This window comes from Passer montanus, unplaced genomic scaffold (genome assembly GCF_014805655.1).
Source record: "Passer montanus isolate IOZ18808 unplaced genomic scaffold, ASM1480565v1 scaffold27, whole genome shotgun sequence".
Taxonomy (NCBI): domain Eukaryota; kingdom Metazoa; phylum Chordata; class Aves; order Passeriformes; family Passeridae; genus Passer; species Passer montanus.
In genome coordinates, this window is record NW_024367372.1 from 2,038,421 (window position 1) to 2,062,744 (window position 24,324).

General features: G+C 46.9%; 1 long non-coding RNA gene across 7 annotated transcripts; it reads left to right on the forward strand.

Moving 5' to 3' along the window:
- Window positions 1–205: 205 nt before the first annotated feature.
- Window positions 206–17,565, forward strand: LOC120503886. 7 transcript variants are annotated; one of them, XR_005627877.1, is made up of 6 exons: window positions 206–327; window positions 6,724–6,800; window positions 6,857–7,184; window positions 9,496–9,703; window positions 11,261–13,763; window positions 14,459–17,565. It is a non-coding gene; the product is annotated as an uncharacterized LOC120503886 (long non-coding RNA). The 7 variants fall into 7 exon arrangements; XR_005627875.1 differs by having other exon boundaries at window positions 6,724–7,184; XR_005627874.1 differs by lacking the exon at window positions 6,857–7,184.
- The last annotated feature ends 6,759 nt before the right edge of the window (window positions 17,566–24,324 follow it).

A 24,324-nucleotide genomic window follows, 5' to 3' on the forward strand; every position in this document is an offset into this window, starting at 1 on the left:
GGGAATTGTTTTGAAATTACTTCCAAATTTTTCTTTCTTGTTAATCTGCAGCTGTATGAGTCCTCCAAGACAATCCAGCTTTGGCCAGTCCCAAGAAGCACATGGTGAGAGATTTCCCAATGGGACTAACCAGAGATATCATAGAGAGAAAATAAAATATGTGTTTACTGAAGGCACCAGGGACAGAGTTCACCTGATAGTTCAACAAATCAAAGTCTCCATCTGAGCCACCCACTCTACCTTCCTCTACAGGCAACAGAGGAGTGATCCATACGGAGTTTAGAGGACATGGATGGCCATGGGAATATCCATCCACCTCAAACTAAGGTAAATGCCCACATTTTTCCAGGAAAATCCCAGGTGAAAGGTGATTTTTTTCCTACCCAAATAAAGAAAATCTTGGGAAGAATTGCTTAGGTGAAGATACCCATGGCATTGGCAACAAAATTAAAATATAACACTACTAAAGTTGATCAAGTGTCTTCCAGGGCAGGTGGACAGGTGTCTGTGAGTGCTGTGGTGACGGTCCTTGATTAATTTAATCACTTAATGAGTTTTAAAAGATGATTCTGGAGTACCAACCACCAGGCATATGTTCAATACTGGCCAGGAGCAGGAGTTTCTACTCTGCCAGGGCTTCCATTGTTTTGTAAAATGAGAATCATTCCCATTTAGAATTATAAGCTAAAAGTCACAATTGCCTCCAGGATAAAAAAAACTGTAAAGGGATTGGGATGTTTTGTTAGACTGTGTTGAAGGAGGTAATTTGTTTTGACTTTTACATTGTATCAACTGTTAAGTGTAGCTGAACATGTAGAACTACATAATCTGCTCTAATAGAACAGGATTGTATTATGATAGAAAAGTCAAAATGTCACAAATTGAAACTACACTATCAAAATGCAATGTTTTGACTTTTTCCTGACCAAAGAGTGTCATTGACATTTGAACAAGTTCGTGCTTGATTTCAGAAGGAAAGGAACAGCATTTTCCAGCGGAAAACGTCTTGGTCAAAAATATTTTGACTGGCTGAGCCAGGGATGGAAATGGAGGGTGAGCACAGGAGAAGTAACTGCTGTGGATTTCTGCTTGAGTTGTTCTGCTCAGTCCTACTCCGTCCATCTCAGGGTCTGTGGGACAGGAATGGAGCTGGGAATGGGACATGAACAGCCAAGAACACCCTCTTACAGAGTTATAGAGTCCCATTTACGTGTTCTTCTCTTTACTCTGCTGAGGGACCAACCCTGACAGTAACCCAGAGATCCCCTGGGACTATCTCACCTCTCTGGAAAAAGAAATACTGGTGTTCTCCTGCTCTGCTTGGCTCAGGGGCAGCAGATCTTGCACTCCAGCATGTCCCTGCCAATTTATGGAACATTCAGACCTAGTACTTTGATCAACAGATCAATCTTTTCAGCACAGCCAGAATATCAGGATTTAGCCAATAATGGTAAACAAATTACTCTCCCTTTCTCAAATTATGGATTTTTTCCCCCATCAAAGTTCTGTGGAGCAAGACGGAAAGTTTCCACTCTGTAGTTTTCACCTGAAAAATGCAAAATTCTTGAACTCTTCATTTTGTTGCCACCCAGTAGGTCCAGCACTGAACAGTTTCATTATCCCTAGAAATGAGTTATTGCTGGTGGAAAGCTGAGCAGCAGATACTGTCACCAAGGCCCCTTTCAGACTGTGACTCAGGGCAGTGTCTCATCTCAGTTTCACTGATACTTGTCCCTTCAGAAGCAGCTGAAGGATGTAGTTGAACTGAGTCCCTGATATTTGGAAATTTCTAGTCTGGGAAAAAAAAAAAGAAAAAAGTGACTTTTAAAAAATTCTGGTCGTCTTGATGTACACAGAATTTCTAGAGTTTTCCTTCCATGGGGCATTTTCAACAGCCTGGCTCTCCATTTCAAGGCTCAACTCTACTGAGTCCCAGCTCAGTGTTTAGTTGTGAACTTAGAGTAGCATGGTCCTGAAGACAGAAACTTCCCTCATTTAGAGCCTACAGAATCTATAGAGTAGATAAAATAACTTATTGTTGAGATCAAAATGCTGCTTGGCCCAGGGGGTCTACAGTCAAAGTCTTGCTGCAATGAGGACTCGTGGTCAATGTCTGACCCATGGAAGCTCCACTAGTGTTTGTTTCCAGCTCTTTAACACATGCTCTAGAACCACCAGAAATATGTTTTCCATCCAGGCCCTTGCTAAGCCATACTGAAAATGATGGCCTGAGTAAAATTTTACGCCACACTTGAAGGTTTATGAGTTTGCAACGCGTAATTTACCCCCGGTGAGGGACTCACTGGTGGTTTTGTGCTCTCTGTAATGCTCAGCCAGCATTGGCCCTAAAGATAGATCATCAGTGTTTAAATTGTGAAAAGAATGTTGATGACATTTTCTTTTCTTTACTCCGCTCTAGACAAGAGAGGTTCATGTAAAACATAAGCTCTGGCCCCTTTCCAACGTTAATGCAATTTACTGCAAAAGTGCTCACTTTTTTAATTAAGCTGGAATGCTGCTACTCTTCCTAGGAATGCAAAGCCAACGGGTTACTGACAGAGGGAAGGGCTGATGACGGCAATCTACAATTAACTGAGCAGGGAAAGGCTTTGCCACCTCTGCTGGGCTTTGCTCAGGAGTGAAATTTACTCAAGGAGCAGCTTTGGGTCCCGGCAAGCAGAGAGGCTGTTCAACTGTCTGAGGAGTAATTCTGCAACCTCTTCCCTCTTTGGTGAAGTCACCGTGATCAAGTGGCTGGGATGTGAATTTCATAGGCTGATCTAGTTTCTGAATAAATAAAAGTCTGGAATTATTTTTTTTTAACTTCAAATGGCTCAAAATGAAGAATCTACACCCCCTCCACATGTGCCTGTAGAAAGCTGTTTATGAAAGGAGAGCATAAAATATTTGATCATGGTTTTGATCCAGAACATGCAAACATTTGTCCTCTTGTGCCGGCTTCACCTGGTGGCTTTCATTTTCTTCGACATAAAGACAGGGTGAAGCAAAGTAATAGAAAAATAGAAAACATCTTTGTCGAAAATGAGATTGCAGCTGTGTAACTGGAGCGCACAACCATAAATCAGAATGTCAAATCCAAAGCACATGACTTTTTGCGAGTTCTCCATGTGTGCTATAATGTGATTACAGCCTGGTTACTATTATGATTTAAAACAAAGTCTTTCATGCTAGAAACAAAATGCGGAATGTGAGCAGCCTTGGGGGAGAGAGACGGGAGACCTAGCCCTGCCTGTCAGAGGTGGGCTAGAGGGTTTCAAGTGCTTCTCCGTCAGGTGTAAGGGAAGGACTCAACCCCAGCTTTGGCTGCAGTCTCAACATCAGGGACAAATTAGCCAGTGCTGCTCAGCTCTGTCTCACAATCCTCAATTAGGGATGGGGTAGGTTTCTGTCTCCCCATGTCGTAGAAAATCCTAAAGCCAAATACACAGATTACAGAAGTCATTCTTTTCTGCCTATCATATAAACAAATGGTCCAGCTGTTATTGCTAAGATTCCAGTTTGAAAACTTGGACTTTCTTGTATAAACTTCAATGTAATGGTATTTAAAGTGTCATAGACAATAAGCATCTAATCCTAGTCAATAAATTGCAGACTAGTTGCATGAGCTTCGAGAGCTGTTAAAGACAGCTGTGCTTTTTTTGTAATTCAAGTCATTTCCAAATTGGGCAGCCCTCCTGGTGTATTTTCAGACAAACACAGTGTGCTCAGAAAATGTGTTGTTTGGAGCAGCACGAGCATGAAGGCAAGGGCGTCACAATCACCCAGAGACAGAGGGGGATCACATTCTCCATTTCTAAGAAGCTCAGGTTGACAAGGGAGAATTGCTGAGATGTCTGTGAAATTAGTAAATGGCCCTGCAGATCTCCCGAGGGAAAAATGTGGCCCCTGTGGAGAAGAAGGGGAATATTCCTATTAGCTTCAGTTGAGCCAGCAATATAAATGGGTCCGTAGAGACTCCCATTCCTTTCAGAGAGAGGGGAAAGAGGGCAAGTATTTTTTAACTATCACTCAGCTGTTTTAGAGAAACAGCAGCCTGCAAGGTCTGAAGAGGGTGGACAAAGCAATATTTTCCAGGAATCAGCCAGCTGCCGTGCCCCTGAGGAAGGCTGGTTGGAGCCACATGGGCTCCACCAACGTGAGGTGTCTGGGACACATCTCAATGCGCATGACTTCTCCTGCTGGGATCAAACACGAGGGGTCAGAACAGGGCTCCCTGGGTAGGGAATTTTGGGATCGCGATCAGGGCTTTGCAGAAAGAGCGGCAACCACCAGCCCTTCTAATTCCTCTTGTTGACCTCAGTAGGAGATCAATGCTTCTGAAGACCAGACAGGTGCTTGCAATAAGCTTTCAGAGCCTCCCCACCAGGCTCAGGGTGGAAACCTTGGCTCAGATGTGTATTTGTGAGGTATTTCAAACGTTACATTTGAAACCAGTTAGCACAGGGTCACTGCCTGGTATCGGGGGTGCCCTGCAGGATTTGGTGGAGTTGAAAGGTGCACTTGCTGCTGGGCTGTCACTCTCCCTCTGTGGCAGCTGCGGTGACAAACATCCAGCCGAGCTGTTTCAAGGGTATTTTTCCACATCTGTGAGCACCAGGCAGATTAATCTATTACTTTCCCTCCCACCCCCCTGTAAGTCGTTTTATGGCCATCAGAAGGTTTACACCTGAGGAGCAGCCCTGCCTCCTGCTCCGCGGTGCTCAACATCTGCCCCTCAGCATGGATCAAATATCCCTCTCCTTGTCAGCAGCATGAGTAAAACAGACAAGCTGGCGGAGAAAATATAAATCAAAAGCCTCCACTGCAGGGCAGGATTTTTCCGGACCTTTTCATGGGGCCGAGTCCCCGGCGCGCTCACCTGGGGTGCATAAATCCCACTGAGCACCTGCTGCAAGGGCATCCCAACACCAGGCTGGGTTTAAATATGTGCAGGCAAGGTGCTTTTGTCCAACCCATCTCCCTGTGCTGCCCCAGCACTGCATGGGGAAGGGTCTTAGGATGGGCAGCCAAGCCCCAGTCCTAGAGCTGGGAGCCTTTGGGCTCAATTTCCAGCTTGGCCACAGGCTTCCTGTGTGGTCTTGGGCAAATCATACAGTGCACGGCCCGCTCTCAGCGTGCTGATATTTTGAGAGAGCCGTGGTTTGGCAGGTGAATGAGGGGAGAGGAGGGTTTATTATTAGCGCTGGTCAAAGCACAAGCACCGGCTCCGTTGCAGTTTTGCAACTCTCTCAGAGCAGGGTTGGGAGAGGGAGGCTCATCCAAACTTGTGCACCCCAGGGATTCATCCCTGCCTCATGTGCAAGTGGCAGCATCTCCGGGAAAGCAACTCTTGCTGCTCCAAGCAGCCGAGAAACCAGCCCACCATCACGTACATCCTCAGGAATGTGCGCCTGTGTGGGTCTCTGTAGACAACCCTGATTCATCACCTCCAGAGCAATTAATAAAAACTCGGGCTGGCCCTTCCCCAATATATTGAAAATGATTTGCAATTTGAGAGTGAGAGTCAGTGTTGTTTTTCACATGGAATCAGTTTAATTAATCACACTGTTTGAACAGCTGGGTCCACCATGCACTTCTACTCGAGTTCAGCATTCCTAGAAAACTTGTCAAGTATGAATCAAAATAATACCATCTCCCTGCTTCCAGTGATTAATCGTATATCTCTCCTCCTCATTCACACCTAAACATCAGCTAAATCAAAAGCAGCCTCCTTCCCCACCATGGAGCTTGTGGCTACTCGCCAGTCTAGGATAAATTATCTAGAAAAGGCTTTGAAAAGCTGTTGGGTTACCCTCAAACTTTTGTTATCAACGCCTGTTGCAATTTCACATGTATTTGTAGTCTCTAGGAGCCAGGGACCGCACAGGAAAAGTGCACATTCCAAAATTAAGGATTTGTGGCACAGAATTAAAAAAATAAAATTAATTTCTTGCATCTGGAAGTCCAAGTGAGGTATTTGCGGGAGGTCTCCAAAGGGCGTCTGAACAAAGGGTCAGAGTTTTGAAGAATATGGCTCTGATTTCCAGTGAGGAGTCTGGTATGTCCTGCACATTTCTGTTTGCTTAAAACAAGGTTCTGACTCCGGCTTTGCGGCACTCTGCCGGCACAGATGGTGGATCCTGGTCACCAACACCACGTGTGAGCTGTGAGCTGGGGATATCAGGGCTCAGGCATGGAATGGGGGCTCTGCAAGCCAGAATGAACATGGAAGAGGTGGATACATGTGGGATTTGTCCCAAGTCTGTGGAACTCTTGCCAAGTGGGTACAAATTACGGCCCTACCCAGAAAACAACAGATTCTGAGAGTGCAAAAGTGAAGATGTTTGTGAAAACAAGGGAAAGCTTTGGGCAGACATTGAAAGTTTGGTTTTCAGAGGGCAAAGAAGAGCCCTTGAGGCTATAGGGATTGCCCACCCCAATGGAGTCATAGGATAGCACAGCACAGCTATTTTACTCACCAAATCTGTCCTGCAGAACCTGGCCCCAGCCCTGGGAGGGCTGAAGGCTTTTTTTCCTCCTGCCATGCCATTGGGCATGAGCCTTGGGAAATCAAAAGGGGAATAGAAATAGCTGAGCCTTCCCCGAGAAACATCCAAGAGGAGCTAAATAAATATGGGGTTTCTTTTAAGTAAAGTTGGGATCGAGGAAGGAAGGAGATTAGAGCCAATAGGGAACTAAAAAGTAACACCTGATCTTTTTCAGGGATCACCAGTAGAAAGAGGCTTTCTCTGGAGGGGGAGAGTGTCCAGATGAGCCTTTCCTTCAGCACAAAAGGAGATGTAAGTAGGGAAATGAGGTTTGGAGACATTGCTTTTATGCCTCCTTCTGGTCCCAGTATCTCTACATTGCAGGAGAAAGGCGTCAGGCCTGGAGATATGGCTTTCATCATCCTAGAGGACACTCAATCCACCTGTGCTCCACAGAGAAGTACCCCACGGAGGCACATGAGCTGCCTTCAAGTGCTGCCTAACAGGAACAATTACTGTTCTGGCACTGCCACAGTGTTACAGGGCCAGGACAAGGCAATGAGCCCAATCTCCAGGCAGCACAGTGACATCCAGGGATGGACAATCGAAGAGAGAAACTCAAGGGTGCTCTCCCACCCTCCTCTCACAGGATTCAGCCTTGACATCAGTGCCATTCCATCCATCTATTCCTCACGAGTGAGTCCTTCCTGTGTGCTTCCTTGGGAAACACCGTAAAACACGAGTAGGCAGGGGTGAGGAGAAGCTTTGTCCTGCCAGGATGGCTGTGCAAGACCTGATGGGAACCCATCAATCCACCCTGTCACCAGGGGTGCCAATTAACCAGAGTAAAGTGCTTTGGGGAGATAAGCAAAGCCAATTGTTGACCTTCTGAGGACTGAGCGATAGCAGGACAAGTCCTTAACTTGACAGCTGAGCAGGCAGCACATGACGTGTCCCTGTCGCTGGAGGCTTTTCCCAGAGGTTCCCTGTCTGCTTTTTAAGCCCATGGTCCAGTATTTTGGTGGTAATTTTGTGAATTCTTTAAGAGAGGAAAAGGGCTGGGTGTCGTTTTCTCAGGATCGCCGTGTTTTTCCATCCCCGCTGTCCGCTGACCCATCTGCCAGAGGCAAGTGTGTCTGCCAGACGATGTGTGTCAGAGCGCCTGCCAGGGGCTTGTCCTTAAATGTGCTGTTGGTGACATCCCCTGCTCTGCTGAGAATGTATAAAACACCAGACTGCTGCAAAAACCAGCCCTCAGAATGAATCACACCTCACTGTCCCACTCAGTGTTCAGGCAGGCCTGGTTTGCTCTGCAAACCCTCCAGGAGTTCCCTACCATGCTCTTCAGCTGCCTGGGGTCACACATGGCAGCAAAGGGAGGGAATAATCTGTCCCTGCATCCATTGTTGACAGAATAAACCATCCTGGAGGTATCTTGCCACAAACCCAAGGAACTTTCTAACAGGCAGGATAAAAAGGTCAGGATAGGAGTACCTGGGGAGGATGTGGTGTCTCCATCACCAGGCTGAGCTGGTTCTGCCACGGGGCAGGAGCGTGGAGGAGGAGACTTCTGGAGTGCTCCCAGACCCGCACATCTGTGCATGCAAAAGATGTGATGATGAAATGATTTTGCTGCTCCCTCAGGCTTCTCAGCCACAAATTCCCCTCATCATATCCCACTTCTTCTATATGATTCTGGCAAGAAAATGCATACTTTGAAAAAAAAAATTAAAAGAAAAAAAAACCGAAAAGAAAAGAAAAACCCTGGGTTTGCTCTCCATAATGATACCAGATATCCTGCCAACAAAAATACAAACCCTGAAATGGATCTAGTTCTTTTCCCACATTTTTCTAAATATAAGGTCTGAATAGCAGCTCCAACTCTCACTTGGAAGGAAAGCTGCAGCCCAGGGCTGGGGTTTAGCTCAGCAGGGGGATGATTGCCTCCGGCAGTGCCTCAGGGTTGCATCCTGGATGGGGGTTTCCCGGGAAGCCGAGCAGCCGTGCCTCGGGGCTGAGGCACGTGGGCAACTGTGTGGGACAGCCCAGGCTTCAAGCAACACCTTTTGCTGCATCCAAGCTAGACGGAGACTTTTGTTGGGATAACAAATGGAGCAAAACCAGCCAGGAGCTGGGATCCTTGTCTGGGTGAACTTGGGCACTGAGGGGATTTACAGCCACCTGAGCAACCACTGCTGAGCCCTGATCCCTCCTTGAGGGTTCTCCACCTGGCCCTATTTTGATCAGATCCCACATCCTTAGCAATTTTCTCCAAAAGATTAATGGATAACTCTAAATCAGCAGTGAAGAGACTAGTGTTACTGCCTACATTGAGCATTTCTAGTTTCCTTTCCCTTTGCTTGGATTACAACAATTAAAAAAATAATAATTAAATAAAGGTAAATGAAATATACAGCCTTGAGATCAGAAGTGGGTTTTTTTCCCCATTTGAGCACATATAGTTCCCCTTCCTCAGGTCTTGCCATAGTGTCCAGGATGGAAACAACAAGGATTGCAGCCCAGCCTTGCACAGGTATCAGAAGAAAATAAAGGTCTTGGTGAGTTCAGCAGCAGTTGGGTCCAGTGCAAATCAGTGAATGGTGTATGAGGCCAGGGTATATTCATTTTTAATTCATTCAGCTCTCTCTATGGAATTGCTTATGCCCTGCCTGGGATGTTCCAGGCCAGGGATATCACTCAGAGAAAGCACAGCTGAACCTGGGAGTATCACAGGCAAATTAAAGGCCAGGTGGGGAATCTGCTGAAATAAGCAGCCTTAGAGGGCTGGGGTCATCTTTAAAACCTGAATATTTGTGTCTTTTCAGCTGAACTGTCCCATGGGCTGGAAGGCTGGATTTTCTCCCACTCATCATTTAATTATCAGATCCTTTTCAGGGTCTTTTCCAGGTCTTGGACTGGTTTACAGGACCATCCACCACCTCCCCTTCAGGTTTTTCCCATGGAGTATTTTTGCTCCTTTCACTCTCTCTTTTGCCTCCTTTGGCAGGAGCAGGGGATGTTGGAGATGCCAATGGAAACACAGACCATACAACCCCCAGCTTCAGGCCCTGGAGGAGAGGGGTGCTCTGAGGAAGCCTGAAGGAGTGCTGGAGGTGGGAGTGACCAACACCTGGGGACACTGCTGGACATTCCCCTGAGCCAGTGCCACCTTCCCAGCAGCTTCTTCAAGCCACACTTGTCAAAGAAAGCATCTGGTAAAAGATGAAAAATTACCTTTTTTCCAAATGACCTTTTGGAAAAGATCACCATTTGGAAAGAGTCCTTTTTATTTTTTTTTAATAGTACATTGGAAAATGCTGATTTTTATTTTATTTTTTCCCGTCCATTTTTATTTTTTCCTCTCATTCTCTCTTTCTTTTTTTTTTTTTTTTCTTTTCCATTTCCAAAATCTGGATCCTCTGGTCCTCCCATTAAACAAAAATGTTCCTTTGAGTGGGAAGCTGCAGGGATGTGTCTGGGTGAAGCCTCCTAGGGATGTCTGGCCCTGAGCTTGGTGGGAACGGGCATTCATTCACTCAGAGCAGAGTTTTTTTTGTGTGGTAGTCTCTGAACAGTCCCTGGTATCTGCCTGCTCTGTTTCAAATGTAAGTCATTCAAAACATTCCCTGTGTTTTTTTGCTCATAAAACTGCTGAGGTACATCCCGCACAGTGAACAAATTACTCAGCTTTAAGTAGATATTTATGCTAATTATCCATGGGAAACTCCTTCTGCCATTGTAGTTTTTCATCTGCTGGCACAATATTCCAGAGGTTTTATGTGGCGTTAACTATCAGCAGTAAAATCCCCTGAAAGTAACATGAGAAGGAAGAATCTGCTCTGCATACATTTATTTTCTTTAAATGTTCTTGATTTGCCATCTATGAGATGAAAGTGTTTACACTCAGCACTCCCTCCCCATCACTGCAGCAGCCTCCTCTCCCTGCCTGCTCTTGCCTCAGTTTATTTACTGAAGAATATTCATATTTTGTAAATCCCAGGTATTTATTCCCTTGATTATTTTGGCATGGTGCATTTTGAGGATGCTTGCTTTGTTTTAAGCAAATCTTTTTTCGGCCTTTGAAAAGCAGAGCACTAGTAAAAACAAAGGCAACAGCAATATTTGTTAATGTAAGTCCACGCTCCTAAAATATTTATTCTTTTTTCATATGAAGAAGATTAAATGCTTGCAAAATTCTACAGACACATGCACATATTTGACCCAGAAGGATGTCTCTTGGGATTTGTAACAGCAAATGTGTGTTGAACAAAACGTCTTGGCCCTGTACAAACTTACTTTGTGTTCTGAAAGCCAAAAACTTCATTTTAGCATGACCTTAGAAGAATAGTGATACTTTTAGTATTTCCTGGTATTTGGTGCAAGGAATGTTTTTATTTGAATGCAGATGTCATTTGGTTTACAGGAAGGATTTGGTAACATGTCCATGCCAGTACTGCACTTATCCCAAATTTCCTGCTATGGAGGAAGAACATATGTCAAAGCTCACTGTTTGTTAAATTGAAAAGATTCAGTACACCAGAAGCTTCTCTTCTAAACATTGTGACTTTGTGCAATTTACAGAATGTTCTATCTCCATTAAACAATAAACCCTTGACCCCTGGAGCTGGCTTTCAGGATCCTGCTATTTGAGAAGGTAGACATAATGGATGGCAATAATAAATGAAAAGTTCAGGAGGTTAAGAAAAACTGTTTAATTATTTCTCTAGAGCGTGGGCTGCAGAAGAATTGCATATCTGCCTTCTCTCCTGCAGGAGCCCTGCAAGGAATGACTGGGGCAGTGCAGCTCGGGCAGGGGATAAAGCAGGTTGCTGGCCCTCAGCTGTGTTTATGAACAAACAGTCTCTGGATACTCTTCCATCGCTGAACCTTTCAGCTTTCTGTGAGTTAACTCCCTGCCAGCAGCGAGCCTGTGCCAGCCCCACAAACCTCAGCATCTGTTTTGCAAGGCTCTTTTATTTGTTAGCATGTGAAAGCTATTGCTCATGTGTGCTTCCCAGCTGTGGTGTGCTTGGGCTTGGTATCTTTAAAGAAATCTTTGCTTTATTTGCTTGTTGAACCCAGACACACACACGAAGCACAGAGTTCTCCCCTCCCTGCATGAGCCAGTAATGCAACCTCTGCTGACAGGTCCCCCTTCCCTGCCTTTCCTCCACGCAAACCCAGGACAAACTTCATGACAAGAAAATCAGGAGGCTTTTCCTCCCTTCCCTTGAACAGGGAGCTCTCCTTTTTACACTCCTGTTTGGTTTCTGTCACAGCACTTGCTGCATTCAATTATCCCATTCTGTATCATGGGACTGAGAGCCCTGAGCTAAAATCATCATGCTCTAGTTATGCAAGTCACTGTACAAACAGCCAGCCAGGGAAAGGCTGCTCCAAAAACATCCACGGCAGGGCAAGGGCTGAGGGAGACACAGGGATCAGGAGTCATCACATCCAAGCTCAAGCACATCCATGGCAGAGCCTTATATAGGATCCTGCTCAAGGTCTGGCCTGTGGCTCCCTGCTGATGAACATTTCCTTCTCTTGGACATGCAAAATCATGGAATGGTTTGGTTTGGAAGGGACCTTAAACATCACCTAAATCGAACCCCCTGCCATGGGCAGGGAGAACTTCTATTATCCCAGATTGCTCCAAGCCTCATCCAACATGGCCTTGGACACTTCCAGAGATGGGGCAGACACAGCTTCTCTGGGCACCCTGTGCCAGGGCCTCCCCACCCTCACAGCCAAGAATTTTTTCAATGCCTTTTTTTGTGGCATCTCTTGGGACTTCTTCCATGTACCATGGAGTCTTCCATGTCACATGGAGTGTGGCAGGACACAGGTGTGTGTTGGATGCAGTCGTGGGGTCACCCAAGGAGGAGCTGGAGTGTCTCTGTCACTGGGACACAGCCCTGCCCTGAAATGGGAACACCCCGGTGAATCTCCACCATCTAATTCTGAGGGCAAATGCTCTGCTTTGGGCTCACAGCTTGCCATGCCAGATACCTGGCATGGTTTAATGGCAGGATTGGCAGTGCTGCTTTAACTCTTTGGACTCAGTGACCTTAAAGGCCCTTTTCCAAGCCAAATGAATCTATGATCCATGTTTAACTCCCTTTTTATGTGTCTTGCATAGCTCAAGGCTTCCTCTGAGGGTGCTTTGGGAAAGGAAATTCATCATTTAATGCTGAGGCCAGCAGATGGAGCAGACCTTCCTTTGGGGTAAATCAGCTTGTATTTGTGATCTCCAAGACTCTAGATCAGTGTGTCAGCTAGAATGTTGGCCAAAGGCTTTTTATTACTATTTTATGACAGATTTGGAAAGGGTTTTAATAGCTTTTCACACTCTCTTTCTCCATCTAATTGCCTTGATCTGCAGCTTATACCATCAGGAGTCATTTTCCCAAGATGGGCCTGATGTAAGAAGAATGGCTTGACTTTGTTCTTTCTAAATAACCCCCTTTAAATCAGCTTTCCTTCTCTGCCTGCTGTGTGGGATATGAAAGCACCCCAAACACAACACAGTCCCTCTGGTGTCCCCACAGCTCTGTCAGGAGGGTGGGAAACGCAACGTCACTTTGTGACCCTGGTGGAACCCTCTCTGTTTAAATAAACAGCCCAGGTTTCTTGTAATGTTACACTCCATGGGGAGCCCTGGGACAATAACAGAGCAGGAACCACTCATATGGCTCCTCTGGGATGGATCAACAAACAGAAGGAGTGTTGGGCCCACGTTGGATGGGACGTGTCCCCAGTCTGCCACCCAATGAGCAAAATGGCTTCCCATGGCCACCACCTGTAAAGCACCAAAAAACCACTTTGGTTGGAAGATTCTTCAGGCCCAAAGTAAGTTCTAAGCAAAAGTACACATGAACATTGTTTCCAAGCATAGATTTGAGGTTAAAAGGTCTAATGCTTATTGTTGCTAAGGAAATGGAGGGGGTGACCCCCAAAAAACATGTTTGCAAGCACTCTCCTTTTGCACCCCTGAGGCTGTGATGCAGCTTCCTGCCCAGGTTTGGTTTCTTTCCACAAAAGAGATTATTTAGGTCCATCAGCCATAGGAACAGAATTCAGCCAAGGCCTGCAGGTGATGAGAAAATAAAAAAGTCCAGAGAGTGGGAAGACAATCTGTTTATGGGACATGGGAGCTCATCCTGGCAGAATCTCCAAAGCAGCGGGATTTCTCCTCTCTGTCCCAGTCCTGGAGTACGTGACATTTTCCTCACACTGGCTACTTCTACAATGAGAAAACCGTGGGATTTTGAGGTCAGTCTTCCTTGGTAAATTCCCCATCAGCTAATGACTAAAATAACGATTCCCCACCCTGTCCCCTCCCTTCCCCTCATGGGTGTGGTGGGAGAACAGTCTCATTTCCACTCAAGAAGGTGTAAGGAGGAGCTTTGGCTCCTGGTAAAAGCTGTCCCCACTTGACCTGGCTGCCAGTGGTATCTGTCCCTTTGGCCCAGAGGTTCAAGGAGACCAAATGGGATCATGACCAGGTCCCTCCCTTGGATGCTGCTGGCCACACAACCTGGCAAGCCCCAGGCTGGGAAACCTTCACTGCATCCTTCTCTGGGCACACTGAGTGGCTCTTGGCTCCAGGCCACCAGGACAGCTCCACATCCAGCCGGAATCCCAGCAGCTCCTGTCCAACCACAGCACAGAGCAGACTTTGGGCCATGTTCAAACCACTCACTGCAGCCCCAGTGAGAGATTTAGGCACTTGGACTTGCAAATGACCCAGGGTTTTTCCACCTTTCCCATATTGTTATTGCTCCATTCTGGAGTGCCTTCAAAACTTCCATTTTTCTGGAGCCAAATGTGATCATCTCATGTAATGTTTCCCTTCTACCTGAACACAAAACCTCAGCCAAAAAATATTGTTAGTTCCTCATGGCAATGTCACCAACTGCAGGCTCTCTGTCTCCAGGGTTCCTCAGGCAGCTCTTCTCTCACCACAGGCTGACAGGTACAAGCAAAACCAACACAGCAACCAGAGAAAACCCTGAACTCACCAGTCCATCCTGAAAGAAAATGGAAAATGTGCAGCCTCCTCTCAGGAGATTTTGGGAATACCTTCTTTTGGGGGAGGACACCCTGCAGCACACAAGACACATGATTGAAGTGGGATATGAAAAAATCCTGGGGTGTTTTTTTGGTTCCCATCATGTGCCAGCAATGATGCCTCACTTCTCCAAAGCCACCCTTCAGCCAGGACAGGTACAGACCCACCATCATCTTGGGTTCCTCTTTTAGAGCCACTCAAGTACCACTGAGGGTCCCAGTTTCTAAGAAATAGGTGGCACCATACCTTGGCAATTTGGTGGTGGACCAAACCAACCATGATGGGAAGTTTTCTGCTCCTGGTCCTTCATCCAGAAGAGACTGGCATGCTGAAGTCCCTCCCTCCCCTGGAAATGTCCCTCATCATCTTTGCACTGCAGCACCAGGAGGGAGCTCCTCAGCTCTGCCAGAGGAGCAAGGGAAACCTCATACAAACCTCTTAGGGACACCCTGGCCAGGGGAAAGCCAATGAAAATAATGACTCACTTGACCCCTCACAAGACAGCCAGCACCCAAAAGTTTTCCGCACAGTGTTAAAAACACCATGCACTGGACTCAAATCTTGCCAGCCACGCCAGACTCCCACCTGTTTATGTGGAAAACTTTATGTACCCAAAGCATGAAGTTTTTCAGCATAATGTGTTGGCTGGATCAAGGTTTCCATGTGCTCCAGTGCTGTCAAAAAGCAATGTCTCAGCCAACACGGGACGCTGCAAAGAGGGCACAGAAAGTTTGAGTCTTCAGGAACTCATTTGCAGCAGCTCCCTCATTCCTTAGGTACTCAGAGACCTCTAACCCCCTGCCCTTTGATGCACAGAGTGCAGACTGAAGGCATCTCTGGAGGATGAAAGAAAAGCCCCACGCCTGCACTGCTTTGCAGCTGTGCCCTGGGGGAGGGCCTGGACAGAGGTGAAACAACTGAAACTGGCAGGATGGTGAGTACAAAATGTGGCAAAATAGAGAGTGGGCTTAGGTAAAACAGTGCAAGAGGCAGGGTCTAAAAGGAGAAGAGCAGATGATAAAAAGCCTTGTTTGGAAATAAGCTGTGTGGACTCACATGGTGACTCCTGGGGCATCCTGTGCAGGGCTGAGAGTTGGACTCAATGATTCCTGTGGGTTCCTTCCAAATCAGAATATTCTGTAATTCTGTGACTCTGCACAAAATGTTTGTGGCAAAAGGTGAAGTGCAAACATCCTCTTTCAGGAAAATTGCCTTTGTGCAGGAGCAGTGTCAGGACTAGTGCTGGCTGGTCTTAATCTAGGATGAGGGACTTAACTAAAGAACTGGGGAAGGTACCTGGACAAAGGCAACAGCACTCCCAGATGCTCTGGAACCCATGAATGAGATGTGGTACAACCTCCCAGCCAGGTCCTGGGCAAAGGTCTTACATGTCCTGATCCCAAAGTTCAGTCTTCTGTGCTGCTATTTGAACACTTGCAGCATGTTCCACCTCCTGAAAGGGTGGAGAACAGAGAATTTTTCCTTCAGCCATGGAAATGCAACACTATTCATGCTGGACGGACTTGGCAGGTTTGGAACTCAGGGTCAGAACTGAAGTCAGATCATTTTGCTCAGGGCTTTTTTAGTCAGATCTAGAAAACCTCCAGTTTTTCACACTCCAAATTTCTGACTGGCTTTAAGTTTCCTTATGAACTTCCACTTCCCAGGCTGAACAAGATCTGATCCTTCTGCACCTCCCTGTAGGACCATCCAGCCCATCATGGTGGCCGTCTGCTAAACTCAGCCCAGTTCATTGGCATTTTGCTTGTGCTGGGGACACAAACCTGGACACTGCATCCCAGACGAGATCTAATGGTCCCTGGGCAATGGGAATAGTCACAGCCCCTCATCTGCTTGCTGTGCTCCTGCTGCACATTTCTCACATGTCACAATTTGCTAAGGGTGTCTCAGCAAGCAGTTAGAAAAGCTCCTGGTTGGAGTAATCTCCAATTGCAGAATGCAGTTGCATTTCTCAAACCCAAGGCAAGAAAACATCAAATAGTGATAATCAAAAGTGACGTCGTTTGACTGAAAAATACACAGCCCAATTATTACAAATCCTGGCGATGATTTCTCTTGCTTCTTCCCTGGAGAAGCCATGCTGCCAAGGGCTGGGTGTCCTGGGGACAGTCACACTGAGGCAATGCCATTCTCCCGTGCTGAGTTCTGCTCTTGGACACTGATGAGTTGAACTCTGAGTTGATCGAGGTCCCGGGACTGCAGCGGTGAGTGACAGCTTTGTTAAGCTGTGATTGATGACTCTGCTACCAAATTCTGATTAATGTTTCCTCCCAAAGCCTCCTTGCCCTCGCAATGTGCTGTCCATTAGCCCCTGCCAATATCTGCCTGGAATAACCTCCTGGCTGTGATGGGCGTTGTGTGATTATGGTTATCTAAACGTGTGAATAATTGGGAGGTTATGCCATATTACATGCTTCATCAAGTCCTCTATTCCAGTTTCAGGGAAACATTTGAAGTTCAACACTATGTCTCAATTATGCCTGAATTTCTGGCAAGGGGAAAAAAAAGTCCCATTAACGAAGCTGTCAAAAACACATTCTGCTTTAAATTTCCTGGGACAATTGGACAATGAAACTTGCTCACTCAGTAAAGAGCTGCTTTCTCCTCACAGCATTAACAGGCTCTTGGATTTATTGGATTTCTTTCTTGCTTGGGCTCTGAAATGAGATCTTGATAAAAAGGAGTTGCACAGTAAATGAGTAAGCTCTGTAAACAATAAATTCTGTGATGAAACATTTATCTCCAGACAGTCTATATGGAAAGCAATGCTGTTCTGGTGGGATATGGAATGAGTTTGCACTGTGGTGATATTTGTAAATGATAAAAGAAATAAAATAGGTCTGTTGTTGCAGTGCTGGGACAATCTTGTTACTGAAAGTAAGACTTTATTCTCACATGTGCTCTGGAGGGCATGGGTCTGGCCTGGGACTCTGCCCCAGGCAGCTTTACACTTCAGAATTTTTATGGGGAACAAACCTATCAATATTCTGACAAATTCCTTTGAAATTTCAGGAGCAAAGAGCAAAGTGCTATTGCAGAGTTACAGATGTCAATGTTGGACACTGTGACAGGCTCTCCAAAGCAGAGCTGGGCCTTTAACTGGGAACCCAGACCTCCAGCTGTTTATTCTCCCAGTGCTCATATTCTGTGTGCTGGCAGCACCTTCTGCCAGGATAAGGGAGACTGGTACAGGCTGAGCTCAGTGTGAGCAGACACAGATCAAGAGGTGGCTGGAGAAGTCCAAGAGGTGCTCAAGGAGAGGGAGGAGAATAGCAATATCCATCACCTCTTCAGCTTGTTCTGCCACTATTCCCAGTGTCAGACTAGTTTGGGACTGGGAAGTCACCATTCAACTTGTTTCAGTAGAGGCAAGTAAAATCATCAGGAAATTTTTTTTTTTTTCCTCAAAGACAGTATGAAAGACTTTTTCTCTGCACATTTTCTCCATGGAGTGGAGGCCATCTGCATCTTAGCTCCCTGCTCAGTTGTGATTGTGTGGAGAGGAAGGATCTGTGCTCCATCACAACAGAGACCAAGCAGGGTCTCTGCTGGTCATTCAGGGGCTGTACAAGTAACACAGGGCAGTCAGAGCAGGGGTGGTGGGGATTATGCTTTATGCTCTGTGTGTGCTGAGCAGGGGCCACCAGCTGTGGCAACTCCTTAGTTCATGGCTCTGGAGGGATGGCTGTGCAATCAGGTCACCCATGGGATGATGACAGAGCCAGTCCCACACCTTGGCTTGCCCCATGTGTCACCCGTGGTACCTGGATTGGCATGACCAGGGACATCTCCTCACAGCTGGGGTTTCCTTGTTGTGGGAAAGCAGCTGGCAGGCTCAGTGACAAAGTTACACAACCATGAAATCACTTTTAATAGGGACAGTAACCATGCAGATTGTAGCTTTTCTCCACCTTCCCTCCTCTTTGGGTCCTTCCCTTTCTCTCTTGGGGTGCTCCCTGCTGCAAATCCCACAGGGAGCATCCTCTATCCACCTGGCCATGCTGAGCTCACAGTGCCTCTTGCCATGTAACAATAGTGGAAAAGATGACGCAGTGAAAGGCTGCAGGAAAATCTCAGCAAGGTGATTGCATGGAGACAGACCAAATGTATTTATATTTCCCGAAATATTGCAAAATACATCCAGCCTTGGCCTACAGTGAAAGCACAAGCAGTAGAGGAATCTAAAGCGTGCAGATGCATTGCATACCAGCATGGAAATGTGACAGCAAGACAGGGCCAAAGCAGGCCAACCACACTCCCTTGGGAGTCTAGGAAATAAGTGAATCAAACAGGGCTTTGGGCCAAAACAGGCCAAAAAAAAGGATCCCTTTAGGAGTCCAGGAAATAAAATGAATCAAAGTGTGTTTGGGGCTGTTACAGGCCAACCACAATCCCTCTGGAGTCCAGAAAATGAGTTTAAGTATTGTCCAGGCCAAGACAGGCAATTAAGCTTCCCCCCACAGGGACAAGTCAGTTGTGAACAGCAGAAAGTGGGGCCATTCTGCCCTGCCATGGTCAGGACCCCAGAGCACAGGTCAGCAGCCTCCTGCTCCCCAGTGTCCCTGGGAAGCCCCAGAGGCCCAGGATGCACATCTGGTGCTCTGGGATAGAGTTGCCTCCTGGCCAGGACCATCCCTCCTTAAATTCTCTTTGGGTTTCCCCGTCCCTTTAATCATAGAATCCCAGAATCACTGAGATTGGAAAAGACCTCCAGGATCAGCGAGCTCCAGCCTGTGACAGATTCATGCCTCATCACCAGCCCAGAGCACTGAGTGCCACATCCAGGCATTGCTTGGATACCTCCAGGGATGGAGACTCCATCACCTCCCTGGGCAGCTCCTTCCAATGCTTAACAGCACTTTCCATGAAAAAATTCTTCTTGATATCCAACCTGAACCTCCCCAGGACAACTTGAATCTGTTTTTCCTTGTCTTGTCCCTGTTCCCTGGGAGCACAGCCCGATCCCCCCGGCTGTCCCCTCCTGTCAGGAGTTGTGCAGAGCCACAAGATCCCCCCTGAGCCTCCTTTGCTCCAGGCTGAGCCCCTTCTCAGCTCCCTCAGCCTCTCCTGGTGCTCCAGACCCTTCCCCAGCTCCATTCCCTGCCCTGGACACGCTCCAGCCCCTCAGTGTCCTTCCTGAATTGAGGAGCCCAGAACTGGGCACAGCACGTGGTGGCCTCAGCAGTGCCCAGCACAGGGGACAGTCACTGCCCTGCTCCTGCTGCCACACCATTCCTGATCCAAGCCATTCGCCACTGGCCTTCTTGCCCACCTGGGCTCACACTGGACTCATAATATCTCCCTGGATTTCCCTGGAGGCCCAGCTGCACGTACCCCGGTAAAGAGTTGTCCTGGCCTCTCTCTGCCCGTGGATGGCATCCCTGTGGCACTGCTGAATGTCCTCATGGACGTGTTTGCAGCAGCACTGGCCGCGCCTGCAGCAGCCTTGTCCAAATTCATGGTGGTGTTGGCCATGTTTGTGGCAAAGAGGATTTGTGAACTTCAGAAAGGATCAGGAATAAATTTCTTCCGCAGTTCTAGGCTGACAGGTGGTCTGGGCCCACAAATGCAAGTCTGCATTGGGGCATCTCCACATGAAGATTTTTAATTTATTTTTTTTCTGGCAAATGATGACAACCATGGGGGTCTCAGCACCTTCTCCCCGAGGCTGTCACTGCTGTCACTGAGGGGCCACAGAGAGAGCAGAACTGGTGGCTGCTCCCTTTTATCTCTGAAGCAAATGGTGGCTAAATGGGGAATAAATCAGAGGAGGTACTGACAGTCCACAGTCAGGCCCGGGGATTTACTGCTGCAGGAGGTTTATTAATAGAGCTGTGGATGTTGCAGGCCTGTCTGTGATGGGCTGTGGGATAATTTAATGATCAGCAAAGACAGAAAGCTGAGATAAGGATAACTGTAGTGTCCACATTAGCAGTGTTCCCTCTCTGTGCTGGCTTAGCTCCCTTAGAAGGGGCAGCCAGAGATGAAGTAAATCATGGTGCCAGAGATGAAGTAAATCAGGTGTCCCTGTCCTGTACCACTCCATTAAGGCAAATTGCTCTTTAGTTACTCACCAGCACCCACCTGAGGGTTGCAGGCAGTGGATGTCCCCTCAGGCTGAAGAACAGAAGGGGACCATGGAGATCCATGAGGACAAAAGCCACAGCACGGCCTCCAGAGGGACAGATAGCACCAGCACAGAGTTGCATCTCTGCAGGGTGGAGTGCAGAGGGACAAACACCACCAGCCAATATCTAAAATGAGATCTTTAAGTAAGTGACCCAGTCTTAATCACCCTTGAGGGGCATAAACAGCTCAGGCAGTGTCATGAGGAGTCTACCACGAGATACGTGTTGCCATCACTCATGGCACTTTTGGTGATCTCCAGAGAAAACAGAATTCGTGGTTTCCTGACACCCTTTACCTTCTTAAAACAAACTGAGAACTCAAAGTTGGCAACACTCAGGTCTCTCTCAGCCTTTTAGATTTGGGTCAAATTGCTATTGAGCAGGGGAATTTCTGTTGTAGGAGGCAGAGATTGAGGCAGGAGCGCAAGTGTCCGCACTGTCTACAACCCAGTTTATTGGGGTGTCTTTTCCTGATGGACACACTGAAAAAAAAATACAAAAGTAATCTCCTTCCCTGTCTCTGTGATGCTGCAGTAAGTGAACTGACCTGGAGCAACACAGCCAGTTAAAATAAATTTCTGGAATTAAACTGGATTTCCTGGATTAAAAATGCAAACTCATTGACTGCAGCAAAATCACTGCAAATTCCTTCTTATTTGGTTTAGTGGTGGACACTCCCCAAAGTCTTCCTGGGGAAAGTAAAAAACCATGTGTGTCTTGTAATTAGATCTAAATGATTATGAAATTTTGGGAAATTGGTGTTTATGACACCTGCTGATGTGAACTTCCTCCTCCTGCTGAGAGATGACAACGCAGGAAAAAGACCAAACCTAACTTGTCTGACCTCCCTCTGACCTACGACAAAATCACTCAAGACAATTTGACTTGAAAAAGTGATGGGCTCCCTGTTGTTTGTTGAACTGAAAAAAAATCCCTTAACTTCCAAGTACTAATTTTCATTATTTTGCATCTTCCTTCAAGGGAAAATCCAGAGTTATTATGAAACCACAGGTGATATGACCCATTAAAGCTGGGATTTAAGCATTGGTTTTATGCAGCAGATGGATAAACTATCAGTCACTCGCCTGTAGGTGGAAAAATCTTTGCTTAAGCCATTAACACTCCCCAGTGTAATACTACCTGTGTTCAGCAAAGGGAAATCTGTTTTCTTACTGTGATTTGATATTGGGAAATAACAGGAGGAGATAAGCTTTATAACAGCCCTGGAAACGTGTCTGTGGTAAGAAATGAGCCACGCAGCAAAACCACCTTTGGCATGAGCCTGGCTATTCCACAAAGGGCGAGACAGCCCTGGCACGGGCTGCAGACTGAAGGGACAAGAGAAGAAGAGCATTCTGCCTCATCCTGTGGGCTCCCAGCATCCCTCCTGGCTTGTGGAGGGATGCCCCAACCAACGCAGTGGCAGCAATAATGGAATTTGGGCTGCAGCTCTAGCAGAGCACCCGCAGGTGCTCCCCCGTATCGCTGCGGAGAGCTCTGCTCCACTCACAACTGCTGTCCTCAGCTGCTCCCGCTCATTTCCGCACGCTCCGAGTGTCCAGATCCAAGAGGGGAATGGCTTCCAAGGCGAGGAAGCACAGATGTTGGGAAATCCAGGAAGGAGGCTCATCTAGAGTATTTAAATATGTAGCTGCTTGAGTGCATGGCTTCTCCATGGAAACCTGTGCCTCTGGCAGGCCCCATCCAACAGCCACTGGAGACAGTGGAAAGGTGTCCCTGGAGTCAGGTGAGGTTAAGCTACACTTGCTGAATCTGGTGTTTATGCTTCTTTGAAATGCAGATACTTAAAAAGCCATTGCCCGTCCATCCATCACAGGGCACTTGACTTCCACATTTCCCCTGAGTTACTGGTTTTCCATGATCCAAACACGTGCCTGTTTCAATGCTACTGGCTGATCTCTCTGTTCCTTGCTGGAAGGGATCTCTGTGTATCAACTAACAGAAAGTTGAAGTCTGTGTGTTTATGTTCTGTTTATTGTAACTTTTTTTCTTGTGGTTCTCTCTGTGATGGTTCCCAAAGTCTCACATGTGGATGCAAACACCTAAAGTTTCCATTAATGATGATGATGAATTTAAACAAGGTTTCAATCCTTCCCAGTGTATGAAATTCAGTGTAGCCCTGTCCTGGATATTTTATATGCTAAGTGGTCCTTGGGTATTTTCTATCTTATTCCCAAGAAATGAAGAGTTCTTTTTTTCCTCTTCCATGCCATGGGGAGGGAAAGACACGTAGCAACACTTTGATTGTCTCTTGCCTCTTGACACATCTGTAGCAAAGACTGCAGAGGCCTGGAACAGCTTCCCAGAGCACCAGGAAGGGATTTAAAACATAATCCCATCCACAGATTTAAGAAGCTCCTCCTTCAAACTGAAGAGGAACCTTTTGCAGGTCCCCACCAATGCTGGTTACTCCAACCCATCCCTGAGCATGGTGAGTGCCTGGATCCCACAGGACTCCAGGGCTTCACAGCTTAAGGAATAACTCAGATCAGAGATGCCAATGCTCTGTTTGATTAAACTCTCTCACCAAGCACTGGGGAAGACGGATTTACACTAACCTTTTTTCCTAAATGAGAGGGTACTCTTACATTCCTTTTCTTTCCTTTTTTCTCTGTTGCTGTTTTTCAACCCTGAAGGCCAAATCCACAAGAGACATAAGTCAGATGTGGAGACACCAGACCAGTTTGTCCCAGTTGAAGATCCTTCAGAGAGCTTTAGGATCTCCGCATCTCATTTTGGAGGCCCTCAAAGTTTCTGACCCAAGAATATTTTCCCAGCCCTTTTTTTGTGGAAGCCAGGTGAATCTTGCCTTTTTTTTTGCAAGCAATTGGTCTCCACCACCCTTTTCTCTGATGCCACAAGTTGCTTATAAGGTGGCTCTAGAGAACACCCTGACTCTCATCTCAGTGTGACTTACATGCTGTGCCTTTTGGTGGCTTTTTCTGAAACAGACTACAAGTGTGAAGTCTTTTCTCTATTTCCCCACTTTCCTCTTTTCTTCCTCTGCTCCTGTTTTCAATCACAGACTGCCCAGGCAGCGTAGTGGTCAGGCTTAAAGACTTGCTAGAACTGGATTCAAGATTTATGAGAACTAGATGTAACCAGGCCTCTCCCAGAGGTTTGGGAAGAACAGCTGGAGTCTGGCACTTTCCATCATGACAAGGACTATTAAAAACTAAGAGTTGAACTGCAAAAAGCAGGGGAAGGAGGGGGGGGATGTTTAGGCTTAAAATGCAAAACAAGCGCCTGCAGTATCCAGTCCGTCTGCACAGGGGCCAATTCTGACAGCAAACGCCTTTCGCAGCTGCCGAGACTTGGGCTTATTTTAGAAACCACTTTAGAAACAAGAGGTTAAAAGAAGAGAGGGAGGGAGGGGGACTGGAGGCCGGGAGCTGTCTGTGTGCAATCCCGAGATGCAGAGCCGGGACTGGCGGAGTGGGTCACATCCTGCGCTGTCTGGAGGCCATTCCGGCCGGGCCACCCCACCCAGGGCTGATGTAATGGCCCGGCTGTGTTTGTGGAGATCACCAAGGCGTGCGTGTGTCCAGCCATCCCAACTGTGTCCAGCCATCGCAAGCCAGGATGGCAAAGC